Source organism: Notolepis coatsorum (assembly GCF_963971535.1).
Source record: "Notolepis coatsorum genome assembly, chromosome: 1".
Lineage (NCBI taxonomy): Eukaryota > Metazoa > Chordata > Actinopteri > Aulopiformes > Paralepididae > Notolepis > Notolepis coatsorum.
The window spans coordinates 124,408,345-124,432,880 of NC_140165.1; the positions used below are offsets into that span (position 1 = coordinate 124,408,345).

The window sequence follows — 24,536 nt, forward strand, 5'->3', positions numbered from 1 at the left end:
TAGCGCCACTCTGTTTCTCCGGTTAACTCTTCGGTTAAGTCTTGAATCTCGGTGACTCTGACTCCCACGAAGACTTTGTACTTGCATGAGTCCGATTTGATCCAGGCGAGTACTGTCGTGGAATCTGACCACAGGATTGTTCTAGACACCGGTATGGTGAGCTCACGTTGGATGAGCGTGGCTAGGTGCGCTCCGGCTAGGGCTGCGCAGAGCTCTAGACGTGGGATAGATTGTTGCTTGCGTGGGGCTATTCTCGAGCGGGCGAGGACAAATGCTGTGTAGATCTCTCCCCCCCTTTCTTGGGCTCGCAAGTAGGCTACTGATCCGTATGCGACCTCTGAGGCGTCACTGAAGACGTGTAAGTCCATTTTACATGTCTCTGGCCTCACCGTGGGTGGGAAGTAGCTTCGGCGCATATTAACGCCTGGGAGTGAGTGGAGCTCCATCTCCCACTCTCTCCAGGTGGATGCAAGGTGTGCGGGAATGGGGTCGTCCCAGCCCTGGTCCTTGTCCCACAATGCTCGTACAATCATTTTTGCCCTGGTGGTGTACGGTAGAATACATCCTAGCGGGTCATATTGTCGGGCGAGTGTTGTGTACACACTCCGTCTGGTGGTCGGCGCCGCCGCCGGCCTCCCATGCTCCGTAGTCAGGGGCTTGTGTCTGTAGTGAAGCGAATCTGTTTTGAATCGCCACACCAATCCCAGGGTCATCTCCTGGGCTTCTCCCGGGATTGTAGCCATCCAGGTCTCGCTGCTGGCTGCCTTGTCCTCGGAGGAGAGGCTGCGCAGTACTTGCGGATCGCTGCTGGCCCACTGCCTGAGATCAAAGCCGCCTTTGATCAATGAGGCGCGGAGTTTAATCAGGAGAGCCTCGGCTTCTTCCTGGGTTGAAAGGCTTTGTAGACAGTTGTCTACGTAGAAGCTGTTCTTTACGCTGTGTCGGACCTCTTCGTCCGCTGCTGGGTCCTCTGCTACATGTTTCTGTAGTGCAAATGTAGCACAGCAGGGGCTGCACGTCGTTCCGAAGGGGAGGACTTCCCATTGGTAGATGGCTGGGTGCTCATCTCCTGGCTTCTCTCTCCATAGGAACCGTAACAGGGGCTTGTCCTCCTCTACTAATCTCACCTGCAGGAACATTCCTTTAATGTCCCCGCTGATGGCCACCTTTTCCTGGCGGAAGCGGAGTAGAACGCCGAGTAGGGAGGGGCCGAGTGTGGGACCGGGCAGTAACTCTTTATTCAGATTTTGGGATCCGATCTGGTAGCTGCAGTTAAATACTATGCGGTCTTTACCGTTGTGATGGACCTTGTGGTGAGGCACGTACCACGATTCAGTGGTCTGGTCAGCCTCTTTAATGTCCATCTTTGTGACGTGTCCCGCTGTGATGAGCTTCTCAATCTCAGCGCGGTATACACTCTCTTGGGCGGGGTTCTTGGCTAAGCGCCGCTCCGTGTTCAGCAGGTACCGTTCTGTGGCGTCTGTCTTGGCGTGGAAAGTAGGCATTCCTTCTCGCCGCAGGAGTGGCGTGGCGTATCTCAACACGCCGTTGACCGGGACTCTCTTGGTCCCTGTCTCGAGGAGGTGAATGGCGTAAATGTCATCTTTAGAGCGAATGTCTTTCTTTCCGTTCTTAAAGGGCATTTGTTCCAAGGTCCATTGCCGCTCTACGTGTTGCAGGAGTGCGGTTTCTCCCTCTGTGACTCGGGAGTGGAGACATCTAGTGGCTGTACTTCGGTTGAGAGATTTGGCGAGCGGGCCTTGGAGAGTCCATCCCAAACGGGTCTCGACTGCTGCAGGACAGCCTCGGGGTCCGGTATGAACCCGGTCTATCGGGACAATGAGGTCTGCATGGTCGGAGCCTATCAACAGGGTCGGCATAGCCTTGTCTATGAGCGGGATCGGTAACTTGCGCAGATGTGCATATTTCTCCATCAGCTTGGCGACAGGGTATGTGTACCGCGACAGTCCTATTTCTTGGCTGGTGAAAGCGTCTGTAATCTGGTACCGTCGCTCAGGCTGGCCGCTTGCTGCGATAGAGAATGAGACATTCTCGCCCTTTATCGTCTTCAAATCTCGTCTTATTGTCCGAATTGTCATTTGGGTTTCGCTTCCCCGCAGCCCTAGCTGGGCCGCAGCGGAGGCGAGCAGAAGGGTCTTCTCGGACCCGTCATCGAGGACGGCGTAAGTGTCCAGGACTTTATTCTGGTAGCTTAGTGTCACACACTACTTTTAGGAGTACTCGGGCTCCACTGCTGCTGGCGGGATCGATGTACATGACGCTCGCTTTGCTGCTGGATGGTGCGGGTGAAGGGCGCCGTCTGTTACTGTCGTGAAGTATGTCCAGATGGGCTCCATCGCACTTGGTGCACCTTTTCTTTAAGCGGCATTCGGCTGCCATGTGTGAGCGCGCACAGCGAAAACAGCGCTTGTTGGACTTTATCCATTGACTTGCTTCCTCCGCGTTCAGCTTGGGGAAGGAGTCACATTGCGCTAGCCAGTGTTCTTTCTCACAGTAGGGGCACACTATCTTCCACTTCTCCGTTCTGGAGGGGGTACTGTGGCTCCTGCTGCTCGGTACTGACTCCGATTGGTGCATCACAGTCACCGATCTTCTTCCATCATTTAGTCGTCTGGTTCCTTCTCTGGAGCCAGGGGTGCTCCGTCCGAATGTATCTAGCCGTAGGCTGCTGACTTCTCTCGCCAGGAAGTCTGCTAGATCGAGGAGGTTCGGTTCGGGGCCATTCGGGTCTCGATGGTCTCTCTGCCGCCTAAAACGCTCCTGTCGAGCGGGCGGCAGCTTCTCCAAGATCCTTTCCACATTTGAGTTGGCGTAAAGTTCATGCCTCCCCTTCTCTCTCTGCGCTCCCAACATCCCTACCAGGGACTGCACTCTGATGGACAGGTCGTCCAGTGCTCGATTGTCTATTGCTGGGGGTAAGCGGTCGATGTGTCGGATCTCCTGGATCACGTAATCCCATATGCGCCCATACCTCTGGTCCAATGCTACCAGCGCTGCTGTGTATGGGGTGGTGGAAGTCGCGTAGGCGAGCGCTATATTATGTGCGCGGGGTACCTTTAAGTGCTTCAGTAGGATGGCGTATTTGTGGCGTTCATCCAATACATCCACCAACATGGTCTCCAGACACATGCGGAGTTCTGTATACTGGGCCCGGTTCTCTTGGGTGAAGTCGGGTACCATAGGCGTGCCAATGTATGACGCTGACTGTGGATACATCGGCGAGCGTTGGGGGAGAGGCCTCCTAGGCGAGTCTCCTCCCGCTCCTTGGTATGGGCTGGTACCGGCAGTGTACCATGGCCCGCTTGTCCAGGTGCTGTTCCTCGGTGCGGGTCGTGCGTCGTGCTCACCCGTGTATAGAGTCGGGGGTCTGTAGCGCAGCTCCGCGGGAGTATAGCCTGGGCTGTACCGGACCTCCTGGTCCGGTAGAGTACTGTGCTGTCGTCGGGCGTGGTTCTCCTCCTCTTCCTCTTCGTCTTCAGTTAGGTCATCCAGTGCTTGTAGTCTCTGGTTTAGCCTCTCCACAGGATATGCTGCTCCTTCCCGGTTGCTAGGTCTCGCTTGGACCGGTGGGGGGAGGTGGTCTGTGGGGGGTATAGACCTCGTCTGTTGGTCAAGTTCAGGGTTGTTTACTCGGCTAGGGGATGCCGCCCTGGAGGTGTGTCTAGACGAGTTCCTGGAGCCTCTGGCGGAGGGAGAGGGTGTTGTCCGTCTGATCAGCTGTTCTATTAGTTGCGCTTGCTGTCTGTCGCGCTCTGCGTCCCGTAGAGCACCAGCAGCTGCTCGCTGGCTGTCTGCTCGGTCTCGGGCCACATTCTCTTCCCTCTGAATGCGTCTTATTTCTAGACGTATATGCTCTTCTTCGCTCCGCTGCTGGATCTGCAGTTGGTCGCGTTCAGCAGCGGCGTTCAGGCTGATGAGGAAGGCCTGCTGTAGGGTCCTCTCTGCCTCGCTGGGGGAAGGCGGTTGTATAGGGGAGCCTTCCCTCGGGGTACTCCTTGCGGAGCCTTGGAGCTCTATCTCCACGGTGCTCTCCCCGTCTTCTTCCGTGCCGAGTTCTGTCTCGGTAGCGTTGTATTCCTCCCGGGACTCATCGGGGACTACTTCTTCAGTACTGGCGGGGTGTGAAGTCATGTCTGGTTCCCACTGGTCCCCACCGTGAACTTGGTCAGTTACATTAGAACCCGTAGGGGCCTCTATGGTCGGGGTAGTCTGGGCGTTGGGGTTAGACATACTTTTACTTTCTAGTTTTACCGCGTTTACTGTTAGTAGAAGACTAGGTTGTTGACTGACAGCGTAAGCCTCTAAGTACTGAGGGAGCCGTCGTTCGCGCTGCGGGCGTTGGTTAGGAGGATCGTTTCGTGGAGTGTTCATCATAGGCCATTTCAATATTAATAACACTATATTAATATTACACTAATTACCATCCGGCTCGAAGGACCAATTGTAACTGAGGGGTACAATTCCCTGACTGTATTACTAGATATGATACTTACTACCACTACCTTTGTACTTAATATTCGGCCACCCAGTACTCGGCATAAATATATTATGATGAACACTGTCACGTAGATGAAACGGATCCAACACAAATGTACGAATTAGAAATAGGTCTTTATTTCTACACAGCGATGGTGTGTAGAGCAAGCACTTAATCAAATCAATCACATTTATGAATGGGAATTAGTATGCACTTTTATGGCAAGAGTATTCGTCGGTATATCAATAGAGAATGTCCAATCTCTGAAGGCGCAGGTGGTACATATACGACCTGGAATAGTTAAGGAATAAGAGCAATGATACTTTAATGATTATAGACTGGATACACTAGGGGGGGGTTAATCCGGTCGCTTGTAAGCCGACAGGAGTAGGAAGGGGGGGGGGGTAGAATCCGGCTGCCTCATCCGGCCAAGGGTATCCCAGGTGAACCCACTGTAGTGCCGTTCAATGCGCCGGCGATCCTTGGACCACAGATGAAAGCAGGTGGACTCTTTGTGGGCCGGCGTCCTCCGGTCCACGGAGGAGAGACGTGAAGCGACCTCGTCTTGCAGAGCGTCTCCTCACCTTGCGTCCTCTCCAGGGGGGGGTTCCAACACACGGCAGTGTCGGGGGTCTTTATCCATGGAATAATCAACGTATACAAAGCATAATCCGTGCCTGGGAAGGCGGGCTGTCGTCGGTAGAATAATCCGGTATACAGGTCCACTCGCTCGTCGGCTCTGGGGCTCCTCGGGTGCAGCTTCACGTGGGGTCAACCACCCTGGATAAGCAGCCAGTTCTCTGCCCGAAACGATGGGGTACTGACTACGGTAGTATTCTCACCGCACGAAGCACTATATATTAACAGACTATTATTAGCTTAATAGACTACGTCCAACTCGACGATATAGTGCCAAATATGACTATTCAAATATTAATATACACGATGTCTCAATACCGATGGTAAGCCGAACTTGGCCTTACTCCCACACGTGGCGTCGCGGGGAGGCTTTACGTCTGTGACTCTATTGGAGGGTAAGAAACTGGACTGAAAAGGAAGTCCTACTTTAGTAGCGCAGTATATATACGCACTATGAACAAATAGTCCCATTAGTGGTGCGGTAGCCAGATTCCTACGCGGAACTAGGACTTGTTCGTACATGTTGAGCGGTACGTTTGAACTGGGTCTGAGGGGTATGGCAGCCTGGCACCAAGGTCTCGACCAATAGTAGAATGGAGACTATTATGGGATGTTCAGTAGGCTAGAATGGATATTCAATGCATATTGTACAAGGAATATACAAGGGATATCAGGGAATATTAGAGAATATACAAATACAATTAAATATATATATATAAATAAATATATATATTCGGTTTAATCTGGCCCTTCACAACAGACCCGATGGACATCAATACTGGAAATCGTGATAATAAAATTGGAATATTCTTTTTGCAATACCTCCTAGCAAAGGTAAGGACTATATGACATCAATCCTACTTTGATCCTACAATGATTTCAAATCGATCGCAACGATCAGCGTATGTAGTATTCAAAATGTATGCCGTTGCTGACGATCAGAGCATCACAAAACGACCCCCCCCCCCCCCCCCTTTGATGCCTTCATGATGAAACATAATACCTATTATATACCTTTGATTTGGAAATAGTATCGTGTCCAGGCGAGAAACGCAAACAACTTTTGCAAAATGCACATTCCAGGAATTAGCCCGGATCACTCTGAAACTATACAATATTCGCCATGGGATAACACGCGAACGTATACATGAAGAAATTTACTCTTTTTTACATGTTGGACTACAAATAGTGTCTGTCAAATGAGCCGGACTATTTTCTCCATAGCTATAATATAGAATATAGATATAGCGCTGCAAACATCGTGACGCATCGTGAAAATAGGCAATGGCGCTAGAGAGCAGAGATGGGGCGTTGAATGAGTTAAGTGTTACAGTCAGTGTTATGGTCAGTGTTATGGTCAGTGTTATGGTCAGTGTGATGGTCAGTGTGATGGTCAGTGTTATGGTCAGTGTTATGGTCAGTATTAACTCATTCCCCACCAACGACGAGTATACTCGTTATTGGCCACCAATCGTTGGACGCCAACAACAAGTATACTCGTTATTGGATTGTTATTTCTGTTATTAGCTATTTCCATTCATAAATCAGTGTCTGAGATCGTAAAGGTCCAATACCGCCACCTGGTGGTATGCGGCCGATGTCGCACTTCCTTTCTGACTCTGTGTATGACTCTGTGGAGGCTGGACAGAGGGGTATACCCGATCGCTTTGAATCGCTTTCGGGACACCAGATTCATTATGCTGTTGGGGGTTATGGCGTGGGCCAAATGGACATATGATCTAGCACAGTGGTTCCCAAAGTCGGGGTCGCGACCCAAAGGTGGGCCGTGAGCAGCCACGGGAGGGCTGCGAGATGATTTAAAAAAAAAAATTGTCAGGCCACTAAACTTAGAAGCAGGCCAGGACAGTGTTTCTAGTTGTATTCTAAAATTCTATTCTATTGTATTCTAAAATGTGACTATATGGTTTTATATTAACTTAATAAATAAACAAAAACGGAAAATCTACTTATTTCAACGAACATTTCAAACTAAATAACAGATTATGCACATAAAACGCTGAAAACAACCGAAGCAACAATAGTATTTTAATGAGGCTATTATTATTATCATTATTATTTTGCAACAAGTTAGCCCTCTCATAAATAGCACATATAAATGAATAACTAACTTGAACGAACTTAACACTTTGAGCGCCACGCCGTGTTTTCCTTTTTACCCCCTTGAATGCCACGCCGCGGTCCACTCCCAATGTTAACGTTAATATCGCCTAATCTATGTTTTAAATTATGGCTATGTGTCTAATCTGCCCGTCGCTTATCAAATAATCATTTTCCAGTCAGTGTTGTCAAGGCAGATTGTTTTTTTATCGCTTCATTTCCGTTTGAGAGCATTTTGAAAAGCACCCGTTTTCAGGTGAAAAACAACCTATTCCCTGATAATCGCCTTTTACTGGAATATTCCAGAACGTTGATATTTGTCTGCCTATTTATGAATCGTTTTCAAATAAACGCTAGATGATCAATAGTATACGTGCACGCACGCACGTTCGAGCCGCGCGCTGATAATAGCTGCTTTCATTTCCTCATGGATTTTACAGTGAAACAGCTAGAGCACATATAACAAAAAAGCTTATATCTTCATGAAAACGAGTCTGATTATCCTAACACTGATAACATAGATTCCTTACCTGACATCAGATGGTATCCAAATGGTATATTCCAATTCCTGATCACCATTAGAAAAAATCGATAAGTATATTGATCCAACGTGTGTACAGTATAACCCATGCTCGCCGCGGCTCAGAGGATCCAGAATGAACTCTGGTAACTCCGGCTGCATCAGTGGACTGGAAAATGTGGACTGGAATATTTTTTTTCCCCCATCCATTTTCATTGAGTCCATTCCAAAAGGGTGATTTACCATCTGGGAGACGATAGGGGGCGCTTTTTTCACATCTGATCGCCGGCGGCCCCTGGATTTCCAACGGTAGGCTCGGGTGATGCAATATGATTTCAGATCGCTAAAAAAATTTAAAATAAAGAAATTCCGAGAAAAGCCGTGACGTGGCGCTCAAAGTGTTAATAGGATTGAAGTGATATTTGGCTTAAAAAATCGGTCACCTGGCAAAAAAATAAATAAAAAAAGCCTGACGATGTGCATTGGGCCGCGGCTCTCTGACGCCTTATTTTCTGGGTCCCGGCCTGAAAAGTTTGGGAACCCCTGATCTAGCAGATGGCAATCAAATAATTGGAATATTCTTTTTGGAATCTCATCGGCCACAGGTGAAACGGGGACCTTGATGTAAACAAGACGAAAGTCTTTCTCTGGTCTGCATCCCCTTAACACACTGGGATGAGTCTAATTAATCTCAAGAGGACCGGCAAATGTAAACAGACGTGGGGCTGTTTGTAGAGCTAAATCTATACTTTATAGTATTGCTATCTGTCCATTCTCATTGTCAATTGAGACCATAAACCGCCCCTTCAAAATGGCTTAAAGAAAAAAAAAGTTCATCAATACGTTCTCATTTTATAGCGCCGTGAATATAAGCGTTATACCGGATTTGGTCTAGTATATTTCCTGGAAGCCGAGATAATGGGCTAATAGCTAATAACGTTAAATCCAATGGCATTTCGGTTATAGATACGCTCCAGTTAAAACTCAAACTGCATATGATCGGCACGATCCTCACGCATGTATGCATGAAGGGGGGGGGGGGGGCGGGGGACGTCGTTTCTGATTATTGATTACCAATAACCGCGTTAGCCTCATTAGCCTCATAGGCCGAACGCCTGGATGGCTATCAAAACAAGGCCCGATCGGGATGTACCTTACGTGAAAAATATCTTACCGTGGTCCGGTGGGATCCCCCTGAGCATTTCCCCGTTATCGATCGCCATCTGGTAGATCGATATGTCCATTGGCTGATGATAAATCCCCTTATTGCATAGTGAAATCTGCGATGCAAAACGTAATCCAAGCTACATGCTGCACATCGAGAATCCTGCTAACTGAAAACTCCATTGAAAGTCAAAAAATTCGAGCCGGTATTCACCTTCTCGAATTCAAAGAGTAGGGTATATCTGCAGTGCCGCTCGGCGATCTTGAATAGGTTATTAAAATGGAATAAAAGCAATAACAACTTGCCACGGATTTATCCGTGCTTCTGTCCACAACGGGTGGAATCGAAACACAGAGATCTCCGTTGTTCGTCCCCAATGTGTTAACAATTGTGTGTATTGAGCTGTACTGTATTGTACCCATTCTGCAATCTGTTAATAAAGTTTTCAATCAATCAATCAATCAATCAATCAGAGCAATTTTTTTTTGATCCACTTTTTCTCCCATTTTTCTATTTTTTCTCCCATCCCAATTTTCGTATCATCCAATTCAACCCTCCCCTGTCACGAACGCTGTTTCTTGCCTCCCACAAGCCGGCTGCAATGTGGACTAAGTCATACATAGCACAAGTCCCCTCCGGTACTTGAGGTAACAGCAGTCGCATCTTTTCACCTGCGCAGCTCGATCTCTCCAGTGTCGAGGAGTAACGCGTGGGAGGCTCACGCTGCCCCCGACACTTCCTGATTCTACTGCGCAGGCGCACCAACCGACTTGTAGGAGTCGCTTGTTCACAACGTTCGATCCCCACCCTTCAGTTTTCCCTCCCCGTAATACGGCCAATGTGTATTACTGCGGACGACCAGCTAAACTGAAAACAATGTGGAGAGCTGGATTCGAACACGCGAATCCTAGCGTCTCCACACTGGTGGCGAGTGCCTTGCCCACTACACCACCTAGCCGCCTCAATCAGAGCAATTTAACGTCAATTTCAGCTTGGTTGTGCATTGATTTCATAGCCATCGCCCTGATCAGCGTATGCTGTTCTACTAACGAATGCCATTATTGACAATCAATTAATCAGAAACGACCCCCCCCCATGTAGCATGTATAGGGACGAAATGCCAATGGATTAAGTATAATATGCGTCACAGGCTATTACTAGCCTCCCAGGAATTACCCCAGACCACTCTAAAACCATACGTATATTCACCACAGTATAAAACGAGAATGTATGGATGGAAAAAATATTCCTTTTTCACATCTTGAACGATAGATACTCGATGTCAAATGGGCCATCGTATTGCATATATAGCTATAATATTTAAATAGTTATAGCCCTGCAAACAAGGTGAGCGACTCCCACCGTTTACAGCGATGGCGGTAGCTACTACAAGATGAGGCTAATCCGTGGCGTCCAATGAGTTAAGTGGTATGGTCAGTGTAATGGTCAGTGTAATGGTCAGTGTTATGGTCAGTGTGAGTTCTACAGTCATTTGGCGTATTACAGTTGGTGTACCAGTGGTGTGGGTGCTACGGTCATTACGGTTGCTATGGTCAGTAGTATAGGAATTTCAGTTGGTCTGTGGGTGCTACTTGGGTGCTACTTGGGTGCTACTTGGATGCTACTTGGGTGCTACTTGGGTGCTACTTGGGTGCTACTTGGGTGCTACTTGGGTGTTATTTGGGTGTATTTGGGTGTTATTTGGGTGTTATTTGGGTGTATTTGGGTGTTATTTGGGTGTTATTTGGGTGTATTTGGGTGTTATTTGGATGTATTTGGGTGTATTTGGGTGTATTTGGGTGTTATTTGGGTGTTATTTGGGTGTATTTGGGTGTTATTTGGGTGTTATTTGGGTGTTATTTGGGTGTATTTGGGTGTTATTTGGGTGTTATTTGGGTGTTATTTGGGTGTATTTGGGTGTATTTGGGTGTTATTTGGGTGTTATTTGGGTGTATTTGGGTGCTGCTCTAACCTTCTGCACAACGTTCTCCTTCTGGATCTGACTCTGTCTCAGCTTCTTCAGGAGAACCAGGCGAGACTCTTCCAGACGCAGCTCCTCCTTCAGAGACTTGATCATCTGCTGCCTCTCCTCGACCGTCTTACCCTGCAGACAGACAGACAGACAGACAGACAGACAGACAGACAGACAGACAGACAGGCAGGCAGGCAGGCAGACAGACAGACAGACAGACAGACAGACAGACAGACAGACAGACAGACAGACAGACAGAGAGACAGGCAGGCAGACAGACAGACAGACAGACAGACAGACAGACAGACAGACAGACAGACAGACAGACACAGACAGACAGACAGACAGACTTACTTTATATGCCACATTTCACATAGTTCCAACTGCTCTAAATTAGCAAAACTGTCCTGCCTACTGTAATTCATAGGAGGATTTTGATACATCATTGTCAATTCAATATAAAAAAATTCAAAGACGAAAAACAAACAGCTAAATCTCCTTGTTAACAGGGAGACATTCTAGACCAGTGTTTCTCAACTGGTGGGTCGCGACCCAAAAGTGGGTCGCGGGGCCATTTTGAGTGGGTCGCGGATGTGTGTAAAAAAAATAAATAAAATAAAAGTAAAAAAAAAAATTTTTTTTTTTTTTTTTTTTTTTACTTTTTTTTTCACTAACTATCTTTGTGAAAGTGGCTTCTCAGCTCTGGTCCATCTGAAGACAAAGCGGAGGAACAGATTGGACATTGAGCATGACCTCAGAGTTGCTTTGTCTACAATCACCCCAGACTTTGAGACTCTTGTCAGGAGCAAACATCATCCCCAGTTATCCCATTAGTCCCCTGCATGTTAAGCTAAGAATTCTGCTAAGAAGGATATATTATTTATTATTATTATTATTTTATTTCATTGTGTTTTTAGCCCTTAGTTGCACTTTTGTTGCAACCCCAGTTATCCCATTAGTTCCCCCAAACGTAGGTCTGTTATGTTAAGCTAAGAAATCTGCTAAGAAGCATATTATTTATTATTATTTTATTTCATTGGGTTTTTAGCCCTAGTTGCACTTTTATTGCAATCCCAGTTATCCCATTAGTTCCCCCAAACTTAGGTCTGTTATGTTAAGCTAAGAAGTCTGCTAAGAAGCATAATTATTTATTATTATTATTTAATTTCATTGGGTTTTTAGCCCTAGTTGCACTTTTGTTGCAACCCCAGTTATCCCATTAGTTCCCCCAAACTTAGGTCTGTTATGTTAAGCTAAGAAATCTGCTAAGAAGCATATTATTTATTATTATTTTATTTCATTGGGTTTTAGCCCTAGTTGCACTTTTGTTGCAAACTTAGTTATCCCATTAGTTCCCCCAAATTTAGGTCTGTTATGTTAAGCTAAGAAATCTGCTAAGAAGCATATATTATTTATTATTCTTTTATTTCATTGGGTTTTTAGCAATAGTTGCACTTTTGTTGCACTTTTTTGTGTTTATTTCATGTTTTGAAAGATTGCGTATTACTGCAATTTTTTTTTTTTACATAAATCATAGTGGTTCAAAATTTTGGGTCGCGACTTAATGACTAAGGAAAATGTTGGGTCCCGAGGCTAGACCAGTTGAGAACCACTGTTCTAGACGAACTACGGTTTATTTTATGGCAAATTGGCAATAACTTTCAGGTTTGTTCGACCCGTGATATATGATCCCGAAAATAACGTAAAGAAAAGAAAACTTCACGCTGGAAGTCAGATGATTGACAGCAGCTAGCGTGAGCTGGGAAGTGTCGGTTTATGAAATTCGAAAACCCATCGAAAGCCCTGGGTCTCCTCGTTCATAGGACTACACATACTTATGACAGCTTCCTTTATTTCCGTCTGTGGGTTTTAAATGCAAAAAAACTAAAAACACTGAAACAAGAGCTACAGTAGACTATAGCTCAACATTAGCTTGGTAACGTGAGCTACAGTAGACTATAGCTCGACATTAGCTTGGTAACGTGAGCTACAGTAGACTATAGCTCGACATTAGCTTGGTAACGTGAGCTACAGTGTGTATAAAGTGTATAGTTTTGGCTGTTTTATTTTTAAACTTTTGGGGGGGGGGGGGTTCCTCTTTTCCCATTTCATTTATTTTCAAATGTTGTTTTGCCGGACAATGGTAAATGTAGCCAAACTAACACTGTGGTTTGAAATAAAACGGTTGAATCTTGAATCTTGAAACAGTAGACTATAGCTCGACATTAGCTTGGTAACACATTCGCTTGGTAACGTGAGCTACAGTAGACTATAGCTCAACATTAGCTTGGTAACGTGAGCTACAACAGGCTATAGCTCAACATTAGCTTGGTAACGTGAGCTACAGTAGACTATAGCTCAACATTAGCTTGGTAACGTGAGCTACAGTAGACTATAGCTCAACATTAGCTTGGTAACATGAGCTACAGTAGACTATAGCTCAACATTAGCTTGGTAACGTGAGCTACAACAGGCTATAGCTCAACATTAGTCAAGTCAAGTCAAGAGTTTTAATTGTCACGGCATACAGGTATACAATGAAATGCGGCTGGTCTTGCCCGCGACGATGTGCAATACAGTGGTACAACATATAATAGAATCCAATTATAATACATTAGCTTGGTAACGTGAGCTACAGTAGGCCATAGCTCAACATTAGCCTGGTAACATGAGCTACAGTAGGCTATAGCTCGACATTAGCTTGGTAACATGAGCTACAGTAGGCTATAGCTCAACATTAGCTTGGTAACGTGAGCTACAACAGGCTATAGCTCGACATTAGCTTGGTAACGTGAGCTACAGTAGGCTATAGCTCAACATTAGCTTGGTAACATGAGCTACAACAGGCTATAGCTCAACATTAGCTTGGTAACGTGAGCTACAACAGGCTATAGCTCGACATTAGCCTGGTAACGTGAGCTACAACAGGCTATAGCTCAACATTAGCTTGGTAACGTGAGCTACAACAGGCTATAGCTCAACATTAGCTTGGTAACGTGAGCTACAACAGGCTATAGCTCAACATTAGCCTGGTAACGTGAGCTACAGTAGACTATAGCTCGACATTAGCTTGGTAACGTGAGCTACAGTAGACTATAGCTCGACATTAGCCTGGTAACGTGAGCTACAGTAGGCTATAGCTCAACATTAGCTTGGTAACGTGAGCTACAGTAGACTTTAGCTCAACATTAGCCTGGTAACGTGAGCTACAGGCTATAGCTCGACATTAGCCTGGTAACGTGAGCTACAGTAGACTATAGCTCGACATTAGCCTGGTAACGTGAGCTACAGTAGGCTATAGCTCAACATTAGCTTGGTAACGTGAGCTACAGTAGGCTATAGCTCGACATTAGCTTGGTAACGTGAGCTACAGTAGACTATAGCTCAACATTAGCTTGGTAACGTGAGCTACAGTAGACTATAGCTCAACATTAGCCTGGTAACGTGAGCTACAGCAGACTATAGCTCAACATTAGCTTGGTAACGTGAGCTACAGTAGGCTATAGCTCAACATTAGCTTGGTAACGTGAGCTACAGTAGACTATAGCTCAGCATTAGCCTGGTAACGTGAGCTACAGTAGGCTATAGCTCGACATTAGCTTGGTAACGTGAGCTACAGTAGGCTATAGCTCGACATTAGCTTGGTAACGTGAGCTACAGTAGGCTATAGCTCAACATTAGCTTGGTAACGTGAGCTACAGTAGGCTATAGCTCAACATTAGCTTGGTAACGTGAGCTACAGTAGACTATAGCTCGACATTAGCTTGGTAACGTGAGCTACAGTAGGCTATAGCTCAACATTAGCTGGGTAACATGAGCTACAGTAGGCTATAGCTCAACATTAGCTTGGTAACGTGAGCTACAGTAGGCTATAGCTCAACATTAGCTTGGTAACGTGAGCTACAGTAGGCTATAGCTCGACATTAGCCTGGTAACGTGAGCTACAACAGGCTATAGTCCATTATGTACCTTTATTCCTGGGGTGGATCAGTACTTTACCTTGAACATCTCCAGGTTGGCCTGGGGCCTGGGCCTCTGCTCTGGGCGCGGCGGGCTCCTGGAGGCCTCGTTGTCCGACAGGATGATGACGTCTGGGGACGGGGTGCGTCTGTCGCCTTCTGCCTGGCGGGACGGGGTGCGTCTGTCGCCTTCCGCCTCGCGGGACGGGGTGCGTCTGTCGCCTTCTGCCTCGCGGGACGGGGTGCGTCTGTCGCCTTCCGCCTCGCGGGACAGGGTGCGTCTGTCGCCTTCTGCCTGGCGGGACGGGGTGCGTCTGTCGCCTTCCGCCTCGCGGGACAGGGTGCGTCTGTCGCCTTCCGCCTGGCGGGACGGGGTGCGTCTGTCGCCCTCCGCCTGGCGGGACGGGGTGCGTCTGTCGCCATCCGCCTCACTGGCGAGTGACAGACAAATTCAAGTTCAAGCTTTATTGTCAATACTACCATGTGTACTGGACATGGAGGAGGATTATGGGTTTCTCCCTGACCTCTGGCGTACACAACATATTACAGATTTAGACAACTACACTTCCGCGTTACATTGAAATCGGGGAGGAGATTGTGGGGGGGGCATATGAATGAATGTGGATGAGGAGGGCGGAGCTAGGCGATCATGGAGTAGACGTGTTTCACGTGAGCTCCCTTCTACCGTGCGAAATATACGTTTCTCCCCATTAGTCTTTATTTAATTTTTATTTGTTTTTTGTCTGCTTGTTGAGTCGTCGAGTTTCAACTACTGTCGTCGACTTTTTTCGACTTTCTGCGATGTCGGTGGTGGAGACCAGATCCTTGAGCGCCCCAGCCAGCAAACTGCCACCGGGCCTGTCCGCGCCGTCGCCCGGTATCGGTGAGATAAGCGAAGCTGTGCTCTCGGTCATGACCAAGCTCCATGCAGACTTTGAGACACGCTTCACTGAAACACAAAGAAAAGTGCTGGCGGATTTTTGTGATAACCTTCATCGAGAGATATCAGAGGAAATTAGGTTGGCTGTCGTCCCGTTGAAAGACAAGATGGAGTCGCTGCACGTTATCTCCTCGGCTAATTCTAACGAACTAGCCACGCTAACGACAGAGGTCTCATTACAAGGCGAGAAGATGACGGGTCTGGAGTCCTCCCTGCTGGCTAGGCAGGCTGAAGTTGCCAAACTACAGTCGGTAATTGTGGAAATGCAGTCCCGGGAGAGACGCTACAACATCAGGATTGTTGGAGTACCGGAGGGCAACGAGGGAGGCCGTCTCTCTGAGACCATGCCGGAATTGCTGCAAGAAATATTGGGGAAAGATGTCCTCCCCACCCCTCCCGTATGTGAGTCGGCCTACAGAGCGGGCAGGACCAGTCCTGGAGAGAACAAGGAGCCGAGGCCTATCATTGTCAAGCTGAACAGGCTTCAGCAGAGGGAACTCATCATGCGGTCGGCTCGTGCCAGAAGGGGTAATCTAAGGCTTGGCGATCACAAAGTGGCCATTTTCGAAGATTTTACGCCGGAGGTTCAAGCACAGAGAGGCGAATACAAAGTGGTCATGTCCAGGCTGCTTATTGCTTAATGACAAGCATAGAGTGCTGCTTTTGCTTCCGCGTTTTCCCTGATTGGCTGCGCCATGCCCCGCGGCAGGCGCGGCAACCGCAGAGCATAGCGGCAGAGCGAGCGGAGCGGCAGAGCGAGCGGAGCGGCAGAGCGCGAGCAAAATTAGGTAACCGCCCAAGTAATACCCCATGATTTTCATTCGGCGCTTCAGCTCACCTGGCAGAGCAGCGGTCCTGCGGTTCGTTGTTGACGAGTTCGAATCCCATGAATCTTTTTTTTTTAACGTGATTTTTTTTTTAGCGTGTATTCTTTCGCCGGTTAAGGTTAGGCATGGTTAAGGTTAAGGTTAAGGTTAGGCATTGTTTCGGAGTTGGTTAAGGTTAGAACGGTTAAGTTTAGGCGCTGTTAAGGAGCTGGTTAAGGTTAGAGTTTGTCAAAGAGAATGGCAATATTCTTTCTATGGTTAAGGTTAGGCATGGTTATGGTTAAGGTTAAGGTTAGGCATTGTTTCGGAGTTGGTTAAGGTTAGAACGGTTAAGTTTAGGCGCTGTTAAGGAGCTGGTTAAGGTTAGAGTTTGTCTTAGAGACAGCCTATTTCCGCACTGCCGCTCTCCGCGTTGCCGTGGTCACATGGTCAAAGCAGCCAATCAGGGAAAACGCGGAAGCAAAAGCAGCACTCTATGCTTGTCATTAAGCAACAGCTAGTTTCCAGGCTATGGAAACTAGGCCTGAGGCCCACGCTATTCGCTCCCGCGAAATTATCTGTGCTGGGTAAGGACGATGGTCGGCGTTCATTTTGGTCGTTGGCTAAAGCGAAGGAATATCTCGAGGGGATAGCCGAGACTGTAGCTTGATATCTATGTCGGGTGAGTGACTTGGCGATGTGGGCCTGAATACATTGATAGGGCCGACTACTCACAAATGCTTGCTGTCATGCCCAGACATGCTAACTGTCCACTGCCCATCCAAACTAGCGGGGCTTCCCAATGACTTCTGTTACTTGCTAATGCTGTCCTCATGGTCGTACTTGTGTATCGCCTCTATGAAAGCTAGCGAGCTAGCTGAACAATGTACATAACAGACTCTAACGTGCTATCCGGATTCATCACTAGCTTACGCGCTAGCCTCGGGCTAGCTAGCGGGCTGCGTCTATCGTCTGCGCCGAGGCATTCGAGACCCGTTAATATTTACGTATTTTGGTTGTTGTTGCTGTTTAAGTGTCATCGGTTTGCACAATTCAACGGTGATCGGGTCCTTAACTAACTTTTTGTATGCTTTTTTTTTTTATATCCAGGCTGTTTTGAGCTTTGGGCTCAGGTAGGAGAAGATCGGTTGAATATATATATATACAATATATGATAACAGGTTGTGTCAGGTATTGCTTATTACCATCCCTGGATTAATGAAGGTGTTTAATTCTATTCTTACATAGGTTATGTCATTCCAGCCGTTGTGCCTGATCAGAGGGGCTGTTACATGTGTGCACTTTGACCATAACCCCCTTTTTTCCCTTTCTTATTATTGTCGTTGTTTAAATGACATCTGTTTGCGCAATTTACCTGTGATCCGATCCTGCCTTAGACTATCTGCTTTAATTTAATTTTGTTTTGAATTTTCCTTTATCCATTTGTGCTATAACATTGCGACGTTGATGCGCAGACTCGGAAGTAGATGGTTGCAGGGTTGATGTTGAGTTATTATATAATAATGGCAATTTTTTCCATTATAGTTGTCTCATGTTAGGGCCAAGGCTCACAGTGGTTTTCGACCGATATCTTTATTGAATTTAATTTTTATTATTATTTGTGTTTATTGGACTAGTGGGGGTTTAATCAGGGGTTTATCTAGAGGGGGGTCGGAGTGGAGAGCGTCTTATTGGATCCATGACTCCAGTGGGAAATGATAGGAAGATGACCATCCTTAGTGGATGGGGCATAGGGAGGGGATTGGAGAGTGGGTATAGGAGGGTTTATAATAGGACGGGTGGGTTAGGGTTTAGAGTAGAAGGAGGGGGGGTTGTAACTGGGGTGGTATTTTTATGTGTTTTATGTACTGTTGTCTTATATGTGTGTAATTGTTCCTTCTCTGAACTCCTGGGATTGACCGTCTGGGCCCGCCTGGATCAGCGCCTCTGTACTCAACATGGCTGCACTGGGATGTTCTCTACGCATTTAGACAAACTCGACCATGGCTAAATTGAATATTTTAATTTGGAACGCGGGGGGTCTTAACACCCCACACAAGCGTGCCAGTGTCCTTTGGTTATTGAAGAGAAGAAATATTGACATTGCTCTCCTTAGTGAGACGCATTTATTGGTGGGTGATGTGTCAAGGCTAGCAAATCGACAATATCACGTTATCTCCTCATCCTCAGCCGATGATAAGACGAAAGGAGTCGTCATAGTTACAAGACGTAACCTTGATATCAAAGTCCTGGATGTGTGGTCGGACACGGAGGGAAGGATTACTATAGCAAAAGTTGAGTTCTCTCATAGGAAGATGGCAATAATAGCATTGTATGCCCCTAACACATTTGATTCAGCGTTCTATAATACAATCACGAAGAATATGTTGGAACTTACTGGATACGCTCTCATTGTGGGTGGCGATTTTAATGCGTGCTGGGATGCGGAGATGGATAGGTCCGGGTCCTCTGAAACGAGCGACCAAAAACGGTCCTCTAAGGCCCTCAGGATGTGGGCCCAAGACACGGGGCTCGCAGACCTATGGCGCATATCCAATCCCACCCTCAAGGATTACTCTCACCTGTCAGCCAGACACAAAACCTTCTCTCGAATAGACTATGCATTCGCATCCCCTAATATGTTTGATAGTTTCGACGTCTCATTGGTTCCCCTGGCTCTCGTTTAGCAGGCCATCAGGCTGCTAAACGAACAATAATCACTATGCAACAACCATCAAATGCACACAGCACACACACCCACACGCACACACTCACTCAAACAAACAACACACTGCAGCACCCACTCTCCTCACTTTAGATCACACAAACACACTTACACTTTATATTTATTGATAAAGGATTTGCACTACAACTCGTACACCTACTGTGAATTGTACCTAAATTGCACCTCGTCCCATTTCTCCATTTCTGCCTTGCACTATATAGTATTGTATATTAGTACACTGCACAGTATTGTATATTGTATGGTAACTACGTCTATTCTGCATCGAACATTGTACATATGTCTAAACTGAACACTGTGACCTCATTTTTTTTACTTCTAATTTTACTATGTTATTTTATTTCATACTTATCTTGTCTTGCACAGTCTCTGGAGCGCAACAGTAAGAAGCATTTTGTATAAAAGTATTCTGTACTTCTGTATGACAACTATTAAAGAAACTTGAAACTTGAAACTTGAACTCTCGGACCACAAGGGGATTTTCCTTGTGGCAACCTTTGGCAGGCTCTCCACGAGAGCTCCCAGGTGGCGTTTTAACTCAACCTTATTAAAGAACGATGATTTCTGTTCTGAGTTCAGGAGTAAACTAGCTGAATTCTTGCAGATCAATGTTGGCACGGTCGATGACCCCAGGGTCCTATGGAACGCATTGAAAGGATTTATCAGGGGTCATGTCACACTTTTCACCTCCAATTTGCGTAAATCCCGGTCAAAAAAACTAGAAGGACTGGAAACATTATATGCGGACCTATACGCATCTTTGCAAACTAACTATAGTGAACGACTAAACACACAACGTAAGATAGTCAAGAAGGAAATAAACTCCATACATAAACAACAGTCTGAGTTCTTGATACATAGGACAAGGCAAAATTACTACTTTCACGGCTCCAGGCCTAGCCATCTATTGGCAATGAAAATACGCTCGAATGATCATTTCTCAGATATCCCCTCGATCAAGACGCGACAGGGTACAATCACTACTGATTCGAAAAAGATCAACGACACTTTTAAAGAGTTTTACTCACAGTTATATAGCTCAGAGGTTAATCTCGACGACTCTAAATTTGAATCGTTCATTGGCGGGCTTGAGATACCCCACATTTCTGAGGAAGAGGCTAAGGAACTGGGGAAACCGATCACTCTTATGGAACTAAGGGAGACGATTGCTGAAATGCAGAGGGGTAAGGCACCAGGCTGGGATGGTATTCCACCCGAGGTGTATTTAGCTTTCTGGGACCAACTGGGTCCATTGATGCTCGATATGATCAATTACGCTATAGAACAAGGGGAGTTCTCAAGAGATGTCAACATGGCTCTGATTTCTTTACTTCTCAAGAAGGACAAAGATCCCAATGATTGTGGTAGCTATAGGCCCTTGAGTCTTCTCGGGCCGATTTAAAAGTGTTTGCCAAGGTGCTGGCCCGCCGCCTACAGAGATTTATGACGGTATTGGTACACTGCGATCAAACTGGTTTTATCCCGGGGCGTCTGGCTGTAGATAATCTTAGGAGGCTGTTGCATGTAGTCGATAACAGTAAAGACAATACAGCTCCGTCCACTGTTCTGTCTTTGGATGCCATGAAGGCGTTTGACAGACTAGAATGGTCATACCTGTGGAAGGTACTTGAGGTCATGGGTCTTGGAAAGAATTTTATTCATATGATTAAAGTCCTGTATGCCTCGCCGTCGGCAATGATACTGACTGTTCCACACTTTTCCCAGTCTCCAGATCTTCTAGACAGGGTTGTCCTCTGAGCCAAGGACTGTTCGCGCTTTCCCTCGAACCATTGGCCCAATTTATTAGGCAATCAGAGGACATCGTCCCCATAATGATCAATAATACTAGGGATGTACCGAATGGGAAATTCTTGGCCGAAACCGATACCGAAAATAGAAAAGTTGGCCGAAAACGAAAGCCGAAAGGCCGAAAATTATTCATAGAATAGATTTTTTTACCAATGTTGTGGAACATTATGATTATGGAAAAATATATGATTATGGCAAAACTTAACTTAAATAATAAATAATCACTATTATGGGTCCATAAAACATTTATTCAGCACTTCTGAATGCATACAGTACATTAATTCCATCTTTTCTCTGGCTGCCGCAGCGGACATCTGTGCTCTACTGAGCGCACCTTTCTAGTCCCCAGCTGAATGTGCTCGCTTGACTCGGCACAGTAGACAGCGTCAAAATGTGAATAATATGCATATTAGATCACTCAGTGATTAACCGCAACGGGCATATGGTGAATGGGGATGTAAAGGCATGTTGAAGACGCATTTGTTGGACGCGTTGCGCGCAGAGTTTACATAGGGGCAGCACGACTCCCGACAGCGCGACATCATCACAACAACACGCGAATGATATGCATAGATCACTCCTACCGCGACGGGCATAATAGTGAATGAGGATATGGAAGCATGTTGAAGACGCATTTGTTGGACGCGTTGCGCGCAGAGTTTACATAGGGGCAGCGCGACTCCCGACAGCGCGACATCATCACAACAACACGCAAATGATATGCATAGATCACTCCTACCGCGACGGGCATAATAGTGAATGAGGATATGGAAGCATGTTGAAGACGCATTTGTTGGACGCGTTGCGCGCAGAGTTTACATATGGGCAGCGCGACTCCCGACAGCGCGACATCATCACAACAACACGCAAATGATATGCATAGATCACTCCTACCGCGACGGGCATAATAGTGAATGAGGATATGGAAGCATGTTGAAGACGCATTTGTTGGACACGTTGCGCGCAGAGTTTACATAGGGGCAGCGCGACTCCCGACAGGGCAACATCATCACAACAACACGCGAGGTTGTTTCTGTTTCGGTGATATATTTTCGGTGAAAAAACTCTTTCGGCCGAAAGCCGAAAGGCAATTTTTTGCCATTTTCGGCCGAAAACTTTCGGTGCCGAAATTTCGGTGCATCCCTAAATAATACACCACACAAAATTGCTCTCTATGCGGATGACCTACTGATTTTTATGGATGACCCTTCCCGGTCGGCCACAAAATTATTGGGAATAATCGACGACTTTGGTAAATTGTCAGGCTTTAAGATTAACTGGAACAAATCAGCCTGCCTACCTCTTAATGAGCTGGCCAAGGCGGTGCGACTACCAGCTGATATCCCCATAGTGGAACATTTTAAATATTTAGGTATAGAGATATTCCCCACGCTGAGTCAAACTACTAAGTACAACTTCACGGGTACTTATGATAAAATACGCCAGGATCTAGACAGATGGTCGTCCCTTCCTAACTCCTTACAAGCCCGAGCTTCCATAATCAAAATGAACGTCCTGCCTAGGATACATTTTGTTAGCTCAATGCTCCCCCTGCCCCCTCCTATAGACCACTGGCGCAAGGTACAATCGATGGTATCTAAGTTTATCTGGAATAACAAACGCCCGAGAATCAAAAGAGCTACTACTCAACGTAGGAAACAAGATGGGGGCCTCGCAATCCCTGATTTTAAGCTTTATTTCTGGTCCTTCTCACTGAGACCTCTGATGTGCTGGCTAGACCCTGTAGATGCTGTATCTTGGCGCTCCTTAGAAGCGGCGGCGGTCTCACCGCTAAGATTGCAGGATGTAGTGTACTCCACTGTCTCTATTTCGAAATGCCGGCTGAGGTATGGACCGATCATAACTCACGTGATCCAAACGTGGCGTAATGTACAGAAGTCGTGTGGGGTTAAATGCCCATGGCACCTGGACTCTCCAATTTTTAATAACCAGCAATTACTTGTTGGGCACAAGCCGGTTAATATTCCTCAATGGCAAAGGAGGGGAGTTCATACTCTGGAGGATATTTATGATAAGAACGGCCTCCGTGCGTTTCAGGACTTAAGAGAATTTTATGATCTTCCCGGCGAGTCCTTCTTTCTTTACCTTCAACTAAGGTCAGCGCTGAGGGCGCATGGCGTGCCGTGGGCTCAAGCTTTGCACCCACACCCCTTCCTCAGGCTCATAGTGGACAAGTCGACCTCCAGAGGGTTTGTCTCAGACTTTTATACGCTCTTAATTCAATCCACGTATAAAAATGTATCATTGGATACAATCTGGCGTGTGGATATCCCGGAGCTGGACCCCGAGTTTGACTGGGATGATGTTTGGGCAAATGTGGCATTGTCTTCCCGCAACCCCAATCACCAGCAAATTAATTTTAATTATATTCATAGGACCTATCTTACACCTAGGAAGTTATTTGCTATGGGACTGATAACCGACTCTCGGTGCACTTTGTGCTCTCAAAAGGCCACTGGCACTTATATGCATATGTATTGGGATTGCCCACCAGTGGCCCGCTTCTGGAGGTCAATAACGGACAAACTTTCAGATCTATGTGGCTTAACTATCCCATTCACAGCTGTTACGCTACTCATGAACGATATAACAACACTACCCGCGTCCGTACAACTGAAAAGGGTTGTCCTAGCAGGCGTCACAGCAGCGAAGAAGCTAATAGCATTGAGGTGGAAGGAGCCTGAGAAGCTCACAGTGATTAACTGGTCCCTAACACTGTTGGATGTGATTTATCTTGAGATATCCACGGCGCGGGTGATTGGGGTAGGGCAGGCTGGGATTGACCTGTGGTTCGCAGCAGCTGAGAAGGTCAGGACCGCCGTGTGCGGCTGAGCGGGGTTGGGGTGCTTGTTCGGGGGAGTCCGGCGGTCTCATGGGAGGGGGAGGAGGAAATGTCTTGTCTGTCTTGTCTTTTGTTATGTCTTGAATTTAACTGGGGATTTATTGGGGGGCAGCTATTTAGCTATTTCTTCACTATTTGGTCATTTATTAGATAGCCCCCCTTGAAACCTTGAAACCTTGAAATTTTGAAATTTTGAAATTTGAAATTTAAAAAGGTTGAACTCTATTTTCTTTTCTTTTTGTCTTTATAATTTATAAATTGTTATTCTGTATTATTATTGTTTTTGTTATTTTCCTGTGAAGTTCTGTGTATTGTGATTGTGGTTAATGTGTTGTCTTGTTTCATGTGATTAATAATAAAAAAAAATTGATAAAAAAAAATGAATGAATGTGGACGAGAGCCGTGATGTAAGTGGTTGCAGATACGGCTGTGGGGGTGCTGGAGACATGATCGAATAGACGTTTATGCGCCTCACTCTCCTGAACACGGCGTGACCCATTCCTA

The 24,536-nt window shown here is 46.4% G+C and overlaps 1 pseudogene across 1 annotated transcript in view; it reads right to left on the reverse strand.

The window, feature by feature from the left end:
* Nucleotides 1-16,623, reverse strand: part of LOC311248973 (transcriptional repressor p66-beta-like) — a 74,209-nt pseudogene extending 57,586 nt beyond the window's left edge. The window contains exons 1-3 of the transcript XR_014621040.1: nt 16,619-16,623; nt 14,912-15,302; nt 10,913-11,044 (exon numbers count right to left, since the gene is read on the reverse strand). The product of XR_014621040.1 is annotated as a transcriptional repressor p66-beta-like (transcript). The remainder of the gene's footprint in view (nt 1-10,912; nt 11,045-14,911; nt 15,303-16,618) is intronic.
* Between the last annotated feature and the right edge of the window lie 7,913 nt (nt 16,624-24,536).